Source organism: Grampus griseus (assembly GCF_964374135.1).
Source record: "Grampus griseus genome assembly, chromosome: 13".
In the NCBI taxonomy this organism is placed as follows: domain Eukaryota; kingdom Metazoa; phylum Chordata; class Mammalia; order Artiodactyla; family Delphinidae; genus Grampus; species Grampus griseus.
The window spans coordinates 83,734,016-83,752,492 of record NC_139007.1 but is presented as its reverse complement, the minus strand read 5'-3'; positions in this window follow the sequence as shown (position 1 = coordinate 83,752,492).

The window sequence follows — 18,477 nt, the reverse complement described above, 5'->3', positions numbered from 1 at the left end:
TCCTATAGCCAGAACCCGTGTATCCTAATTACGGTAAAACTAAAATCAACGAAGAGAGGCTGGGACGTGCTGGCAAGATACAAGCAGTCTCCTTCAGCAAATTTGCTAACCAGTCACTGTGAACCAGGTGGAAATATATCATATCCACCGACACTCAGCAACCTCATCAACCTAGAGCTAAATTTCTGCAGCAAGAAAGCGACTATTAAGAAAGTTAAAACTGTGCAATGACCAATTTGATTTATTTCTCCTTGAATTGATTGATTCTTTTAATGAAACTACAAGACACTGTGAGTTGGATGGTGTAGATTGCTGTTCAGCAAACGTCCTGCCCGCTTCCGTGGCGGGAGAGAATTCTGAGTCTTTAGCTGGGCTCGGCCCTGCAACCAGCTTTGCCCCCTGCCTTAGTGGGCGTGATACAACCAGAGGCCATTGGCTTGCTTGTGCTCTGCTGATCTGTCAGGAGAAAGCCCTTCTGCTGCCCAACCCGGCCCAGCCCACCTGCAGACCCAAGCATGAAATAAATGTTAGCTGCTGGAAACGGTGGAGTTGAGGGAGTCTTCTCAGACCTCTTTATTATGGCTGCAACTGGTGAAGAAATTCCTGCTCATGCCTCTTTTACAGATCAGAAAAGTCGCCCCAGCTAAAAGAACACCTTTGCTTGCAAGATGGGCCATATAGAAAAGCTGGGCTCTGACACGTGGGTTATTTTAGGCTTGTATCCCCTCAAAGAAAACAGGAGAGACTGTCATCTGTCAGAAGGCCAGATTCAGAATCATGATAAACGAGAAACCTGTGTAAACGCCCAGTACCGATTTATAATTGATGGGGGATACTCCTGGGACTCCAACAACTTCTAGAACGTTCAGGTTATAAACGACCCATTCAGTTCACTGGCTTTTAAAGTTTGCATGCCCTTCCAGGTGTTTGATGTTGAGAGCTGATGTTGAGATTAAATCTAACATTCAAGATTTTTTTTAATGCTTAGAAATTTATCATTCAAGAATTTTTTTAATGCATAGAATGAAAACTATACATATGAAAAAGATCAATGTTTAAATTCATTAGCAATGATCAATTATTGTGCCTTTAAAAATTGCTTTGTGGGAGCTGGGAGGTAAAGATATTTGCTTTTTAGGGAAAAAAACAGAGAGAAAAATCAGGTGCCTTTCTTTTCTCTCAGCAAAGGGTCTCACTATCTCAGGCCCAACGCTAAAAACAACAGCCTTTACCACTGAAACAACTTTTGTCAGAAGGATTCATATTTATTATTGGGTCATGAAGTAGAGCTGCAAGTCTATTTTTATTACTCAGTGCCCAGGCAAGCTCCACGTGAAGAAATAAGGGTGATTGTAGGAAACACTAAGACAGTTTTCAAAGGCCAAGGCCATCCGCTAGCTTCCACTGGACTCTTTACGCCCGAGGAGGTTGTGGGGTGTGGACAACAGTGGTTTGGGTCCAACGCGTCAGAGGCTGACCCGCTCGGACTGGAATGTAGGCAAGTCCTGAAAGCCTCTATACCTGAGCTTTCTGACTGGGCAGTGGAGAGGAGAAGGACGGCTGGCTTGTAGGCTCATTAGGACTAAATGAGTTCACGTGGACCAGCTTTTCTCCAAGTGTTGTCCCTGAGTCAGCAATACCAATGTGACCTGGGGCCTGGGCAAAAACGCACATCCTCAGGCTGCCCCCCAGACCTGCTGCACCCCAGACTCGGGGCTTTAACGGCTCCAGGTGATGCTGATGCAGGTAAACTTGGAGACACGGATGTGGATAAAGCTGTGTGCTTGAGCCATGGGGAGCCCTCCGTTCATCGGAACAGGGGAAACATTTCATCTGTCTTGAGGGTTTGTTGTACTTGTTATGACTAAATAGTATTACATGTATTTTTATCCTTCTCATTCTCATGATTGCTCACAGCAGCAGCAGCCTGAGCCTGGGCTGCGTGAAGCACGAATCTGCTCGGGTGCTCACACCGCTCTGTGGATTCGAGAGCTGAGGAGCTTACCAACCGCAGAGACCCTGGCCGGCTTCGCCTCTGGAAAGCGTGACTCGTGTTCATCTGCCAGCGCCAGAGTTGGAATTAGTCTCCTTCCAACTCAGACACATGTTTTCCAAGTGAAGACAAAACGAACGGTTTTCTATTAACTCGTCTGGATACATGTGTGATATTCCTCTTCTCTTGCTCTCCCCGCTCCCCCTCCTTTTAGGCAGAAGGTCTGGGGGAACATAAATTCTATAAAGTCCTCATCCCCAAAGTGAGCACGGCCCTGCCCAAGACATCTTCCCTGCACCCCCAGACGGGCATCAGGATTCACAAGAAGTGGGTCTGCACCCTCCACCCCATGAATCTATAAACTGAAGGAAAACAGCTTTTCTTTTCTGTTTTCTTTTTCAATTTTTTTCACGGAAGTGCCTCTCTCCTCCACCCTTCCATCACCACAGCCCACAGCTTCCGTGGAAAGGCCGCTGGGGCCTGCCTGGGCGCCCCAAGCAGACGAGCCTGCGGCCAGGCGGGCACCTCACAAAGCCCAAGGCCACAGGCTGCCCGGAGCAAGGCCCGCAAATCACCAGTGCTGAGCAGAGCAGACAGCAAGCAGCGGCATTAGGATGGCGAAAACGGGTTCGCAGAGAGGATTGTTTCTGTGTTTTCATTCTTGCGTGACATCCTGATTATTAAATATTTGCAGAGCACAGTGCGTGAAATGCATGGAGATAGGCTGACGTCCTGCTTAGTTGGCTCTCCCCAGGGGAGGACAGAGGTGGGAGCTGCACAGCTCTACCTGAAGCTACCCACACCTGTGGCCCACCACACCTGTGCTACTGGCTCTTTGCAGAATGCTGGGGGGTGCGGATTCCAGAGGTAAGGACTACATATGCTTCCTAGAAACTGATTCAACCTCAGTACATTTCATCTCTATGAAATATACATGCAAGAGGCAAACTTGAAGTCAGAAGCTATAAGCAAAAGTAGTTTTTTGCTTTTGTTATAAGTAGAAACAACAAGAAACTATTTATAAAAGTGCAAACCAGCTACATTCCCTCCTTGTGACTATTTAAAGTGCAGATCGGTCCCAAGAAGGCTGGGTTCCAGGCAGGGTCCCAGACTCATCCTTCCTAGTCGTTGGCCCAGAAATTCAGCGCCAGGCTGGCTGCTCCTGCTAAGAGGTCACCGTCCCTCAGGGGCCAGGGAACATTCCACGACACAGTCCTCAGAAGACTCCCCAGGATGAACAGCCCAAGCAGGGCTGGCGCAGGAGCTTCCAGCAGCCCTCGGCACACTGCCCTCAACCTCCAGCTGTGCCCTGCAAATGAGTCCTCTGTGACAGGCCTTAGAATGAGGAGAGAGAGGGAGGCAGGGAGAGAAGGAGGGAGATGGGGGGAGTGAGGAAGGAGGAACCGTCCCCCTCCCTCTGTCTGCATCTGGGAGGCATGCGGTGACGGGCCACCTTGGGGACCAGGCTCTTGTTCTCCCACCTGTAACTCCCATCAGTGTTAGCAGTGGCCCCACCCAGAGCGACGACAGACTACACCCCCAGGAAGAGGAGCAGAGGCCGTCACAAGAATTACGGATCAAACAGAGGTTATAAGAATTAGACCAGCGTGCTGGTGTGAAAACAGGCCTGTGGGAAATCCACAACATTTCACAGCACTGAACACAAGCCCAGAGGCCCCGGACATCAGCTCTGTAGGACCACAGTGCAGGGAGGATCTGGCCTCAGAAGCTTGCTGACCAGTCCATGCCAGCAGCCTCCCTTGGCCTTTATCAAAGGACCAAAGCGGGGCTTCCCTGGTGGCGCAGTGGTTAAGAATCCGCCTGCCAATGCAGGGGACACAGGTTCGATCCCTGGTCCGGGAAGGTCCCACAAGCCGCAGAGCAACCGAGCTCGTGTGCCACAACTACTGAAGCCCATGCACCTAGAGCCCAAATTCTGCAACAAGAGAAGCCACCGCAATGAGAAGCCCGCGCACTGCAACAAAGAGTAGCTGCAACTAGAGAAAGCCCATGTGAGGCAACAAAGACCCAACACAGCTGGAAAAAAAAAAAAACCAAAGGGATGGGAGGAAATGAATGCTTAGCTAGGAACAAACGAAGCACAGCTCCTTAGACTGAGTCTGGAAATTAAGACCAAGGAATTTACCCTGTTTTTCTTTAATCAAATGTGCCTTTAAAAATATAAGTATAGGGCTTCCCTGGTGGCGCAGTGGTTGAGAGTCCGCCTGCCGATGCAGGGGACACGGGTTCGTGCCCCGGTCCAGGAAGATCCCACATGCCGCGGAGCGGCTACGCCCGTGAGCCATGGCCACTGAGCCTGCAGTCCGGAGCTTGTGCTCCGCAACAGGAGAGGCCACAACAGTGAGAGGCCCGCGTACCGCAACAACAACAACAACAACAACAACAACAACAACAAAATATATATATATATATATATAAAAGTATAGTGCACACATTATATGGATGATGAAAAGGTCTCCAAAGGGACTTACCTAATGTTAATATCGAGTGGGAAATATACATCTCTCCCTCCTGCCTCCTATTAACTAAATAACAGAAGCATTTATATGAGCCAAGCAATAAAAGAGGGAAAGGAGATGAAATCAGAGAGAAACCTATAAAGATGATGAAGCTTGTTAAAATAAGAGCCATTAATGGAATCCATGGCGCTAGCGCTAAGTGCAAATTCACAGCGTCTCTTTCCGATTCTGATATTTGCTAGAATGATAATTCCACTACTGATTGTATTTAATTATTAAAATCTTTTCCCCAAATGAAATGCAAACTAGTTTTCTGGATGACAGACTGTTATTAACTTAGGCAGCTAAATAATCTTAGCGACTATCATGCATGAAAATGGAAAAATTATTCGGCTTTTATATGAAAACAACACAAATGAGACAAAAATGACAAAAAGGTGATTCAAATCAACACGTTAAAATAGAAGATGCAGCTTCAGAGTGACGTTATCCTATGATTGAAGCTTCAAAGTGGAAAGTTCAAAATCTGGACATGGAGAGGCAGCCAGATGGGCGTGGCTTTAGGCAGCTTTGCAGCCAGACAGTGGAGCCGAGCTGGACCCCACTCGCCTCTGTGCAGCAGTTCACCGTCTCAGCCTCCTCCCCCCTCCTCTTCTAAATCCTGCTCATAGGACCCAAGGATATAACGACGGTGATTAAGGCTCAAAAATTTGTCCTCTCCTGGGGGAATCTGCTTTTTTTTTTTTTTTTTTTTTTGCTGTACGCGGGCCTCTCACTGCTGTGGCCTCTCCCGTGGCGGAGCACAGGCTCCGGACGCGCAGGCTCAGCGGCCATGGCTCACGGGCCCAGTCGCTCCGCGGCATGTGGGATCTTCCCGGACCGGGGCACGAACCCGTGTCCCCTGCATCGGCAGGCGGACGCTCAACCACTGCGCCACCAGGGAAGCCCGGCATCTGCATTTTAATGAAAGACTAAACTTTACTCCACGGCAATGGATCCTACAACAAGAGAATTTTAGGAGCCAGAAAACTAAGACATTAGTGGAGTGGATATAGAGGTTGAGAGGAGGGGACCAGGCAGAGCCTTGGACCCCAGGAGCCATCCGAACTTCTGCTTCCCTGAAGGCCGCCCCATCATTCTCTGCCTTCCCTGGACTGGGGAAGGGAAAAAAGAAGGGGACAGGCAGATTAATTTTTATTTCAACCACATTTTCATCTGCAGATTCAACTCACACACACAAAATTGTGCCCGCACTGATGTTAATAAATGTAAATTAATAGTAAACTGATTATGACATAAACAGGAGGGCCGAGACCTGGATTTTTTTGAAAAAAAGAACTAGTTGAGATTTTATTATTCTGTGATATACCAAAGAAAATGCCTTTTAAAGCATATCCGGATATATTTTGGTCTGGAACAGTCCCAGAATGACCGGACAGGCCACCTAGAACTTTCATTTATGTTTCTCAACATTCAAGGACATCCTTATAAATCACTTTCATCAAAACAATGTGTTAGTGATTCCTGCAGGACCCACTAGTCGCTGCAACCTTAAGATAAGATGCCTGTTTCTGAGTGTTTTACTCAATTAACTTCATAAGCTTTCATCTGGCTTCACAGCAGCAGCAATAATGAAATGAGAGCTTGTGCCCAGATATCAATTGGCTGCTTCCTGCACAGACCTTGTGGTTTTGCATCAGCCCCTTCTGGAGGCTATCACTCTTCAAACGCTAGCACAAAATCCCCATTAACATGATTGCTTTACACAACGCCGCAGGGAGTCTGGGGCCCCGGTCGCCCTCCCAGCTCACCAAGTCCCTGCAGGGGTAAGTGGACCGCCAGCCAGTATACAGTGAAAATAGTGCCAGACAGTTTTCCTGCTGGAACAGGGAACAAAGCTATCCGTGTGGTTAGCGCTGGACTCACCATCCACAAAGTATGTCCAAGCTCATCTGCCTCTGGAGGTAAGTCGATTTTCGGTAGGTCACACCTGTCTGCCCACCTCCCCAGCTCTCACCTCCCAATCTATAAGTAAAGAGTGTAACCCCCTCTGTACAAGGGAACTCCGCTGACACATGGCTCTCATGTAGGGTGGAGACAGCCAGTGGCTGTGGTCTTTTTAACAGCAGTGTTAATAAGATGCCCACTGAGAAGAGCAAATACACTTTGGGGTAATTCAGGAGGTATCTAAAGATGAGCTGCCTCTCTCACCTGTACGTGTGTTCTAACACCTGCCGTAAGCAGTAGGGATCTTCTATAAGTGAGATGGCTGAGGTCCACAGCAGTGAAGCGGCCCATTGGCCACTGCAGCCGCGTACGGAGGACACATTGAGCCCAGGCTGCTCACCTGCAGCTCCCAGATGCCAGGGCACTGGGAGGCGGCCAAGCAAGGTCCCTGCTCTCATGGTGCTGATGTTCGAGTGGGAAGCAGGGGTGAACTAGCAAGTCAGTAATGAGATCGTTTCAACTAGAGGTAAGTGCCCTGACAGATAAGCTGGGTGGTGAGGGGGGGGGGCTCACTTTATACACCAGGACAGAGGAGACAGTAGGTCTGAGCCTAATTGACAAGGAGGGAGCCACATGAGCACCGGGACCAAGGCCCTTGGTTGCAGAAGTCCCCAGGTGGGAGTGAGTGTGGCGTGGCGGAGTCACAGTGGGAGCCAAGTGCTGTAGAGCCTGGTGAGCAAGAGGGAGAGTGGGCCCAGGTGGGCTTCCAGGTAGAGTCCCAGGTGGAGTCTCAGGTGGGGTCCCAGGTCGAGTCCCAGGTAGGATTCCAGGTGGGGTCCAGGTGGGGTCCAGTTGGGGTCCCATGTGCATTCCACATGGCATCTCTAGTGAAGTCCCTGGTAGGGTTCCAGGTGGGTTCCATGTGGGGTCCCAGGTGGAGTCCTGGGGGGGTCCTAGGTGGGGTCCAGGTAGAGTCTCAGGTGGGATCTCAGGGTTTCAGGTGGGGTCCCAGGTAGGATTCCAGGTGGGGTCCAGGTGGGGTCCAGATGGGGTCCCATGTGCATTCCAGATGGCATCTCTAGTGAAGTCCCTGGCAGGGTTCCAGGTGGGACTGCAGCCAAGGCCTGCCCTTGCCCTTGTCCTTGTTATTCCAAGTGTTACAGGAAGCCAGTAGAGATTCACCTGGTCCCGTTTGTTTTTAGAAAGATGCTTCTAGCTGCGGTTTGAGGCTGGACGGTGTCAAGTAAGAGTACAGGGAGGGAGCTCGGTTAGAGGTGAGGAAAACGGAGACTAGAATCCAGGCTGGACCCAGCGCCCACATCCCAGCTGCCCTCTGTACCTTCCACGCCACCCTGCCTCCAGGTACAGACAGGAGAACGGCTGTTCACACCCAATTCCAACCAACACGCATGAGACCTACTTGTTTCACAGACAATTTAATCTGATGCCCACAGGCCCCGCATCAGACAGCAGGTGGAAGGCAGGCAGCAGAGCTGGAGGGAAGGAGTGGCCCTAAGTTCCTAAGAAACCTCTCCCACCGAGACTCAGAGCCTCATCACTCGCAGGTCGAACCCCGAATTGGAAAACGTAGATAAAGAAGACGAGAACTCAGGGGCTTCCTGCTCTCTGCGTGACTAACAAAAAAAGAAATAGGAAAAAATTCAGCATATGAGCAAACAAATGGTTCTTCTCAGAAGTCCGAAAGGGTTTCCCATCAGATCCCTAGGGGCTGCTCGCACCCCAGCATTTCTACTCAATGCTGCTGTCTCAAGAGCCCCCAACTAGGGCGACCTTTCCGGGGAAAGGACACGGAGGGCCTGAGAGATGACAGCCAAGGGGAGGAAGAGGGGGGCTGGGCAGGCCCCTGCTCTTGCATTTCCGGCAAGGGACCATTAAGGAGGGGCGTGCCTGGTGCCCTGGTGGGGACGCAGACTTTCTCCTGTCGCCGTTCTGTCCTGGGGTGATGCACTCGGGGCTGCTGTTCAGTGCTGACCGGCCAGCCTTCACGAGAACTCGGGGCAGAGCCACTGACACCAAGGCAATGTGCAGCCACGTGCGTGGGGTCCAAGGTGTCCCAGCGCCTTCAGACGGAACCCCTGGCTGCACCAGTGGATTGGACAATGAACTGACATTTTCTAAACAGCCTTTGCTCCACCCTTGATTAGAAACTATCTTTAATTGAAACACCAGGAGCCTGAGCCAGTTTCATCCTGGCTCTCCTAAGCGCTTTGCACAAAACATTAACTCTGGAATCTTATTACACATTTGCAACTCCTCTGACAAACATAAACGATAATTTAGCTCCAATGTCTTCTTGCGCAAGCCATGTTTTTAAAGGCGCATGGATAATAGTAACTTACTGAGGGGGCTGTGTAAGTGTTGGATTTATCTGTCTCTTTACTTTTTACAGTTACAGCTGAAACAGCAATGGACTAAACAGATCGTCAAAGAGAACACATCTGCCAGCTCCAGCCTGTGTTCACCTGGAAACCTGCATTGTCTTTAAGGGCTGACAGCAGGTGGGTGGCCAAGAGCAGCTCTGGTAGAGAAGGAAAGGCAGGTTCTGAGTTGTGTTGTTCATTTGCTCTCAGAGGACAGCCTCGGAGGATCTGCCTTTCAGGGTTAGGGAAGAGCCTCGTGGAGAGGGGATCTAGATTGCTTGGGCATCGCAGACTTGAAGAGCTGTAATCGAGGTTTAGATCTTGTGCGCTGCTTCTGACTGGTTACACTTCCCTAGCTGTACCCATGTGGCCCTGCCTGTACCCGTGGCCCCCCAAGCTGTCCTGTGATACCCACGAACGAGAATTTGTTCATTGGTAGCCTCCATGAGACTGCATTCAGTCTCAAGGGTGAGAGAAAGACAAGGAAGAAAAGGAAATGGTTATTCTTAAAACTCTTTAGGAATTAAAGGAGAAAACACCGTAACCTTACTCTTGGTTCCAGAAAATTTGAATTTCAAGAGGATAAAAATAGGTATTATGCCTAATTTCATCTCATTTCTCGCCAAGGGATTCTCTCTCTAAGAATTTTATTTTAGGTGTTACTTTTTTCTCAATACCATCTTTAAAAGTTATCTGGCCTTCTTAAGGGTCTTGCCAGCACCTATCAATGGGCAGGCATTGTATGAAGTCCAGCTTGGCTTTCAGGTGGATAGACTGTTCAATGAATGCCAGTTCAGAAAAAAAAAGAAAAAAGAAAAAAGATTTTGATTCTATAATGAAGAGAGAGTAGCAGCTTTCTGTTCTAGAAAGGCAGCACCTTAGGAGCGTTTTAAAAATGAAAATCCCTATCCGTGCCCTCACTTGCTTTTCTGTTCCAGACAAGGGAACTGAAACTGAGACTGCGAGAAATAAAATCAAATTTTGAAATGGTTTCTTATGAGATACCTTTGCCTGCCCAGTGGCATGAATGGATACACCAGCTGAAATTGTTCCTCGAAAATTGCTGTTTCAGCTTCTTCTGTCTCTTCCCCGTTCTTTGCCTCCCCTTCCTTTACTTCCTCCTTTATGATTTTATTTCAAATATTGTTTTCTCTTGAAAAGTTGCCTGTTAAATCAACTATACTCCAATAAAAATTATTTTTAAAAATTTAAAAACTAAATAAAAGTTGCTCGTTTACACAAAGAAACATAATTTTGCATAATATACCAATGACGTTGGTCTTTTTTTTTGCTTTTCCTTTGCTTTCTCTCTTTTCCCTCCTTGGTAGACAGAATAATGTTTCCCCCCAAAGATGTCCACATCTTAAGCCCCGAAACTCACGAGTATGTTACCTTACATGATAAAAGGGACTTCGTGAATGTGATTAATTAACGACCTTGAGATGAATGGGGAGACACTCTTGGATTATCTAAGTGGGGCTAATGTAATCAGCAGCGATTTCTTTTGTAAGAAAGAGGCAAGAGGGTCAGAGTCAGAGAGGAAACGGGACTGTGAAAGGAGAAGTCAGAGAGGACAGTAGTTGCTGTACTGCTGCCTTTGAGGACGAGGCCATGAGCCAAGACACGAGGCCACCTGCACGCGCTGGAAGAATCAAGGACACGAGTTCTTTTCCTGGAGCCGCAGGTGAGACAGGCACGTGCTCTGCCTTCCAAGGTCCTGCAGGGGTAGTTTTACCAAATGTTATGCCATAGCATAACAAGCCACCAGTCTTCAGTGATCTGTTTTCCCAGACTGCTACTTGAGGGAGAGCAATTAGTCAACCTTGAACACTTACCTCGGACGCTTATCTGAACAGGAAGCAAACTTTTACCTAATTTGAGCCATTAGATTCCTTGGTTTCTTTTTTATAGCAGCTTGTGCTATCCCAACTAACAGAAATTGTGACCTTGAGGTGGTAATGGTCAGGTCACGGATGGCAAGGATATCGATGTAGCAAGCTGGGTTCTGGCGACCAGGAAGAGGTCTCTGCCACGTGACGTTAACATTATAGATTATTAAATATTTTTCTCAATGTTCAGATAATTATACTCACACATATTTATGACATGCACATACATGCATATACTTAGATAATGAAGGGATCAGTTAGTTTTTTTATGAAAGGGAGATCGTATTATAGTTTCTCTTTTCACATGCAACAATATGCTGTAAAATCCCTGCAATTCTGTATAATTCTAATTCCTTATTTTTGTGACAGCTGCATAATATCCCCAGTGATTGTTCTGTAACTTACTTAATCATTTCCCTGACTCTGCATGCTCATTTGGTTTTGCCACTGTGAACAATGCTGTGATACATATCTTTTACTAATATTTTACAGATTGATGCTTTGTTTCCATGGGATAACTTCTCAGGAGTGAGACGGCTGGGTTAGAGGGTTAGTATATTTTTGTTCCAACAAATATTCCCAATTTGTTTTCCAAAACAATTGTGAAGTTTTACATTCCCTACCATGCTTGATGGTGCCCTTAACTTCACATGCTCACTAGAAAGTCTTTTTGTTGTTTTTGCCCAACTGTTTGGTAGCTCAGAAATATCACGAGACTGGGCTGCCATCTTACACTGACAATTTTGCATTTGATCATCTTTCAATACTACTGTCATTTTGGATTTGCTTTTTTGTGAATTACTTCTCCAAATCTCTCACCCATTTTTTTTTTTTACTGGGTTATTTACACCCATCTTGGCAATTAGTAAAAATTCTCTGTATATTATACAGATTAAACCCTTTCCTCAACAATGCCTATATTTTTGTTCATTTTTAGGCATGCTTATTTTTTCTTTTCCCATACAAAACTTTCTGATTTCTATATAGTCACATAATTCTACTATTTTATTGTTTCAAGGTTGCCAGATAAGAATCTCTCTCACCCCTAGACTGTAAATATAATTGTTTATTTTGCTTGAAGTGTTTTTTTAATTTTTTAATTGAATGCTTAATTCATGCAGAATTTATTTTTATATAATGTAAGATAAGAATTGTATATTTTATTTATTTTTATTTTCTTAGAAATAGATGGCTGGCTGTGCCAGAACAATGTGTATTAAAAAAATCCATCTTTGCCCACTGAATTGAAATACCACTTTGTCACATATTAAATTCTCATATATTTGAGATCTATTTCTGGATTTCCTATCCCTTCCACTGATACGCATGTCTGTTCTAAGAAGCTCCCAAGCTGACCCGAGTACACTGACTTGCCAGCTGGTGGTTCACGTCCTTCCTCACTATTCTCCTTTTTCTTGATTATTTTCAGGTATAGATCTCTCCCATATAAACATTAGGGTCACTTTACACCATTAAAAAAAATTAGAGAAGTTTTCTTGAATGATAGTTTAAAAATAGCTTTCCTATTTTATTTTTTTATATCTTTGTGCATATCAGTTATACAAACGTTGGGTCTCCTCGAACTGAGGGTAAATCATCAGATCCATTACATCTGTAACCTGCCTCATGATCAAGCTGGCTTTGATTGTTGATACAAAAATCTTGCATGTCCTTCAGGCCTCAAGTAGCCTAAATAGTAAGATATTCGGCAGGGCTGTTTTTCAGGAACTCGGAGTCAGCTGTGTCCAGTTCCGAGCTGGAGCCTGTTAAGAAGGATTGGGACCACCGACCCTGTAACTGGACATGCGCGAGTGTCCTCTCAGTGACCTCTTGACGTCAGAGGGCCGAAACTCCACGCTCAGAAAATACTGACACCTGAGGCTGGTGAGGAACCGTGTAGCTTAGCTGCGCCTGCGCAGAACAGTTATCTCGCCTTTCTCGTGTTCCCAGCCGCCTCTCCCCACGCTCCGCCGCCTCGGCTTTATCTGATAAGTAGCTCCAGCCCCAGCCCCTGCCTTTGGGGAGGCAGCTTTGAGATTTGTGCTCCCAGCTCCTCGCGGGGCTGCCTCGTGGGTAAACACCGTCTCCGCTTCAAACCTTGGCGGCTCGGCATTTGACTTGAGCGTCCGGCAAAGGAACCTGGTTCGGTAACATCTTTTGCTTACATTTAGTTTATCATTTTTTTTCTAGTTCCTTTCATCAGTTTTCTTTTTCTTTGCTCATTTCTGTGAACTCTGTCCCTTATTCTTTTTTTTTTTTCTTGCGGTACGCGGGCCTCTCACTGTCGTGGCCTCTCCCGTTGCGGAGCACAGGCTCCGGACGCGCAGGCTCAGCGGCCATGGCTCACGGGCCCAGCCGCTCCGCGGCATGTGGGATCTTCCCGGACCGGGGCACGAGCCCGCGTCCCCTGCGTCGGCAGGCGGACTCTCAACCACTGCACCACCAGGGAAGCCCTGTCCCTTATTCTTATTTCCATGATATTCATTCTCCCTTGTGTACGCTGCAATATGAAACGATTTTGCATGTTTTTCCAAAATTTTCTGACTTCCATTCATCTCTGAATTTTAAAAAAATTTAGTTTGTGACGTTCTTTCAGAGTTGCAATTGCTTTATAGGGATGTTTTTCTCTTAAAATTCATTTTCAAAGATTGTATGCCAATTATCCTCTGCTTTGTGGATTCTTTCTTTTGCTGTTAATTTTGTCCTGCTGAGAAGCTTTCATTTTCTTTTTTTCTTACAGTATCTTTCTATGAATGTAGAAGTTTTACCTTTATAATTCATTTTCATGTGAGTTGAATTTTATTGAACAAGCTCTTAACAGAAGAAGTCAAATCAGCTAAAGGACTACTTCTCTTGGTTGCTCAGTTAAAGGGCTATTTTGTCTGTTGCTAGAATGACAGGCAGTTTCTTTAAGCCAGAGACCTCTGTTCTCCATGGATTTTTCCAGAACTTTTCCATTTTTCTCCCCTGGTACTCAGTCCTGCCCTGTTCATTCTTGTGTTTCCACTAACCCTCTGGGAACACCCACTTCTTTCTTGGCACCCATAGTGGCTATTGATTATACTGTATTGATTATATTGATTATACTGATTTCTGTGGGGGTTTTTTTCCCCAAAAAACTTACTGATGTTTTGGAGTTTACAGGTTTCCTCCGTCTTACAGTTTTACTGAAAGGTGTATATTATTAGTGTTTTCACACATTTTCCTTGTTGCTCTGTGTGGTTTTAGGAGGAGGAATATGAAGATATGGTTGCCTCCATACTCCTACTAGAACCCACTCAGTCATTTGGCCTTTCTTACTGATACTTTGTAGTATAAACTTCCAAGGTTATACTTGTCACTCCATTACTGCTTTAGCTATATCATACATATTTTGATATATGGTACTTATGCTATCATTCACTTCAGAATATGTTCTAACTTTCATTATGATACCTTATTTGACCCATGCTGTTGGTCATGTATTTCTGAGTTTTCAAGCATATGAGGAATTTCTGGTTATATTTTTGATCTTGATTTCTAGGTTAATTGTACTGTAGACAGAGAGCAGAGTCTAGTTAATCTTTTGAAGACTTGCTTTGGTACAATATACAGTTAGTGATGTGTATTTAGGAGTTATTGGATACAATGTTCTAAGTAAAAACAATAGGTCAATATTTTTAGTCATAATTATTTAAATAGTCCACCTTCTTTCTATATTCCTACTTTTGGGTACCTGCTTTACTGATTAATGAGACTACACTAAAATCCAGTCTGAATGTGGCTTGGCTTAATTCTCTTTATAGTTCTGATCATTTTTAAATTTATCTGCTTCAAATTATTTAATTATGAAATATTGACAAATATCTTTTTTTTGTTTGTTGTTTTTTTTGTTCTCTGACCCTGGGCTTTGGTTTTCTGGCTGCACATTTGGAATATTCTCGGTACTTGCTGATTTCAGACTCCCATTGCTGACACTACTTTGTTTTTTTTTTTAACATCTTTATTGGGGTATAATTGCTTTACAATGGTGTGTTAGTTTCTGCTTTATAACAAAGTGAATCAGTTATACATATACATATGTCCCCATATCTCTTCCCTCTTGCGGCTCCCTCCCTCCCCACCCCATCCCACCCCTCCAGGCGGTCACAAAGCACCGAGCTGATCTCCCTGTGCTATGCGGCTGCTTCCCACTAGCTATCTACCTTACGTTTGGTAGTGTATATATGTCCATGCCTCTCTCTTGCTTTGTCGCAGCTCACCCTTCCCCCTCCCCATATCCTCAAGTCCATTCTCTAGTAGGTCTGTGTCTTTATTCCTGTCTTACCCCTAGGTTCTTCATGACTTTTTTTTCTTAAATTCCATATATATGTGTTAGCATACGGTATTTGTCTTTCTCTTTCTGACTTACTTCACTCTGTATGACAGACTCTAGGTCTATCTACCTCATTACAAATAGCTCAATTTCGTTTCTTTTTATGGCTGAGTAATATTCCATTGTATATATGTGCCACATCTTCTTTATCCATTCATCAGATGATGGGCACTTAGGTTGTTTCCATCTCCGGGCTATTATAAATAGAGCTGCAATGAACATTTTGGTACATGACTCTTTTTGAATTATGGTTTTCTTAGGGTATATGCCCAGTAGTGGGATTGCTGGGTCATATGGTAGTTCTATTTGTAGTTTTTTAAGGAACCTCCATACTGTTCTCCATAGTGGCTGTACCAATTCACACTCCCACCAGCAGTGCAAGAGTGTTCCCTTTTCTCCACACCCTCTCCAGCATTTATTGTTTCTAGATTTTTTGATGATGGCCATTCTGACTGGTGTGAGCTGATATCTCATTGTAGTTTTGATTTGCATTTCTCTAATGATTAATGATGTTGAGCATTCTTTCATGTGTTTGTTGGCAGTCTGTATATCTTCTTTGGAGAAATGTCTATTTAGGGCTTCTGCCCATTTTTGGATTGGGTTGTTTGTTTTTTTGTTATTGAGCTGCATGAGCTGCTTGTAAATTTTGAAGATTAATCCTTTGTCAGTTGCTTCATTTGCAAATATTTTCTCCCATTCTGAGGGTTGTCTTTTGGTCTTGCTTATGGTTTCCTTTGCTGTGCAAAAGCTTTGAAGTTTCATTAGGTCCCATTTGTTTATTTTTGTTTTTATTTCCATTTCTCTAGGAGGTGGGTCAAAAAGGATCTTGCTGTGATTTATGTCATAGAGTGTTCTGCCTATGTTTTCCTCTAAGAGTTTGATAGTTTCTGGCCTTACATTTAGGTCTTTAATCCATTTTGAGCTTATTTTTGTGTATGGTGTTAGGGAGTGATCTAATCTCATACTTTTACATGTACCTGTTCAGTTTTCCCAGCACCACTTATTGAAGAGGCTGTCCTTTCTCCACTGTACATTCCTGCCTCCTTTATCAAAGATAAGGTGACCATATGTGTGTGGGTTTATCTCTGGACTTTCTATCCTGTTCCATTGATCTATCTTTCTGTTTTTGGGCCCGTACCATACTGTCTTGATTATTGTAGCTTTGTAGTGTAGTCTGAAGTCAGGGAGCCTAATTCCTCCAGCTCCGTTTTTCGTTCTCAAGATTGCTTTGGCTATTCGGGGTCTTTTGTGTTTCCACAAATTGTGAAATTTTTTGTTCTAGTCCTGTGAAAAATGCCAGTGGTAGTTTGATAGGAATTGCATTGAATCTGTAGGTTGCTTTGGGTAGTATAGTCATTTTCACAATGTTGATTCTTCCAATTCAAGAACATGGTATATCTCTCCATCTATTTGTATCATCTTTAATTTCTTTCATCAGTGTCTTATAATTTTCTGCATAGGTCTTTTGTCTCCTTAGGTAGGTTTATTCCTAGATATTTTATTCTTTTTGTTGCAATGGTAAATGGGAGTGTTTTCTTGATTTCACTTTCAGATTTTTCATCATTAGTGTATAAGAATGCCAGAGATTTCTGTGAATTAATTTTGTATCCTGCAACTTTACCAAATTCATTGATCAGCTCTAGTAGTTTTCTGGTAGCATCTTAAGGATTCTCTATGTATAGTATCATGTCATCTGTAAACAGTGACAGCTTTACTTCTTCTTTTCCGATTTGGATTCCTTTTATTTCCTTTTCTTCTCTGATTGCTGTGGCTAAAACTTCCAAAACTATGTTGAATAAGAGCAGTGAGAATGGGCAACCTTGTCTTGTTCCTGATCTCAGTGGAAATGCTTTCAGTTTTTCACCATTGAGGATGATGTTGCCTGTGGGTTTGTCATATATGGCCTTTATTATGTTGAGGAAAGTTCCCTCTATGCCTACTTTCTGCAGGGTTTTTACCATAAATGGGTGTTGAATTTTGTCAAAAGCTTTCTCTGCATCTATTGAGATGATCATATGGTTTTTCTCCTTCAGTTTGTTAATATGGTTTATCACATTGATTGATTTGCGTATATTGAAGAATCCTCGCATTCCTGGAATAAACCCCACTTGATCATGGTGTATGATCCTTTTAATGTGCTGTAGGATTCTGTTTGCTAGTATTTTGTTGAGGATTTTTGCATCTATGTTCATCAGGGATATTGGCCTGTAGTTTTCTTTCTTTGTGACATCCTTGTCTGGTTTTGGTATCAAGGTGATGGTGGCCTCGTAGAATGTATTTGCTAGTGTTCCTTCCTCTGCTATATTTTGGAAGAGTTTGAGAAGAATAGGTGTTAGCTCTTCTCTAAATGTTTGAAAGAATTCACCTGTGAAGCCATCTGGTCCTGGGCTTTTGTTTGTTGGGAGACTTTTAATCACAGTTTCAATTTCAGTGCTTGTGATTGGTCTGTTGATATTTTCTATTTCTTCCTGATTCAGTCTTGGCAGGTTGTGCATGTCTTAGAATTTGTCCATTTCTTCCAGGTTGTCCATTTTATTGGCATAGAGTTGCTTGTAGTAATATCTCATGATCTTTGTATTTCTACAGTGTCAGTTGTTACTTCTCCTTTTTCATTTCTAATTCTATTGATTTGAGTATTCTCCCTGTTTTTCTTGATGAGTCTGGCTAATGGTTTATCTATTTTGTTTATCTTCTTAAAGAACCAGCTTTTAGTTTTATTGATCTTTGCTATCATTTCCTTCATTTCTTTTTCATTTATTTCTGATTTGATTTTTATGATTTCTTTCCTTTTGCTAACTTTGGGGCTTTTTTGTTCTTCTTTCTCTAATTGCTTTAGGTGCAAGGTTAGGTTGTTTATTCGAGTTTTTTCCTGTTTCTTAAGGTGGGCTTGTATTGCTATAAACTTCCCTCTTAGGACTGCTTTTGCTGCATCTCATAGGTTTTGGGTCGTCGTGTCTCCATTGTCATTTGTTTCTAGGTATTTTTTGATTTCCTCTTTGATTTCTTCAGTGATCACTTCGTTATTAAGTAGTGTTTTGTTTAGCCTCCATTTGTTTGTATTTTTTACAGATCTTTTCCTGTAATTGATATCTAGTCTCATAGTGTTGTGGTCGGAAAAGATACTTGATACAATTTCAATTTTCTTAAATTTACCAAGGCTTGATTTGTGACCCAAGATATACTCTATCCTGGAGAATGTTCCATGAGCACTTGAGAAAAATGTGTATTCTGTTGTTTTTGGATGGAATGTCCTATAAATATCAATTAAGTCCATCTTGTTTAATGTATCATTTAAAGCTTGTGCTTCCTTATTTATTTTCGTTTTGGATGATCTGTCCATTGGTGAGAGTGGGCTGTTAAAGTCCCCTACTATGAATGTGTTACTGTCGATTTCCCCTTTTATGGCTGTTAGTATTTGCCTTATGTATTGAGG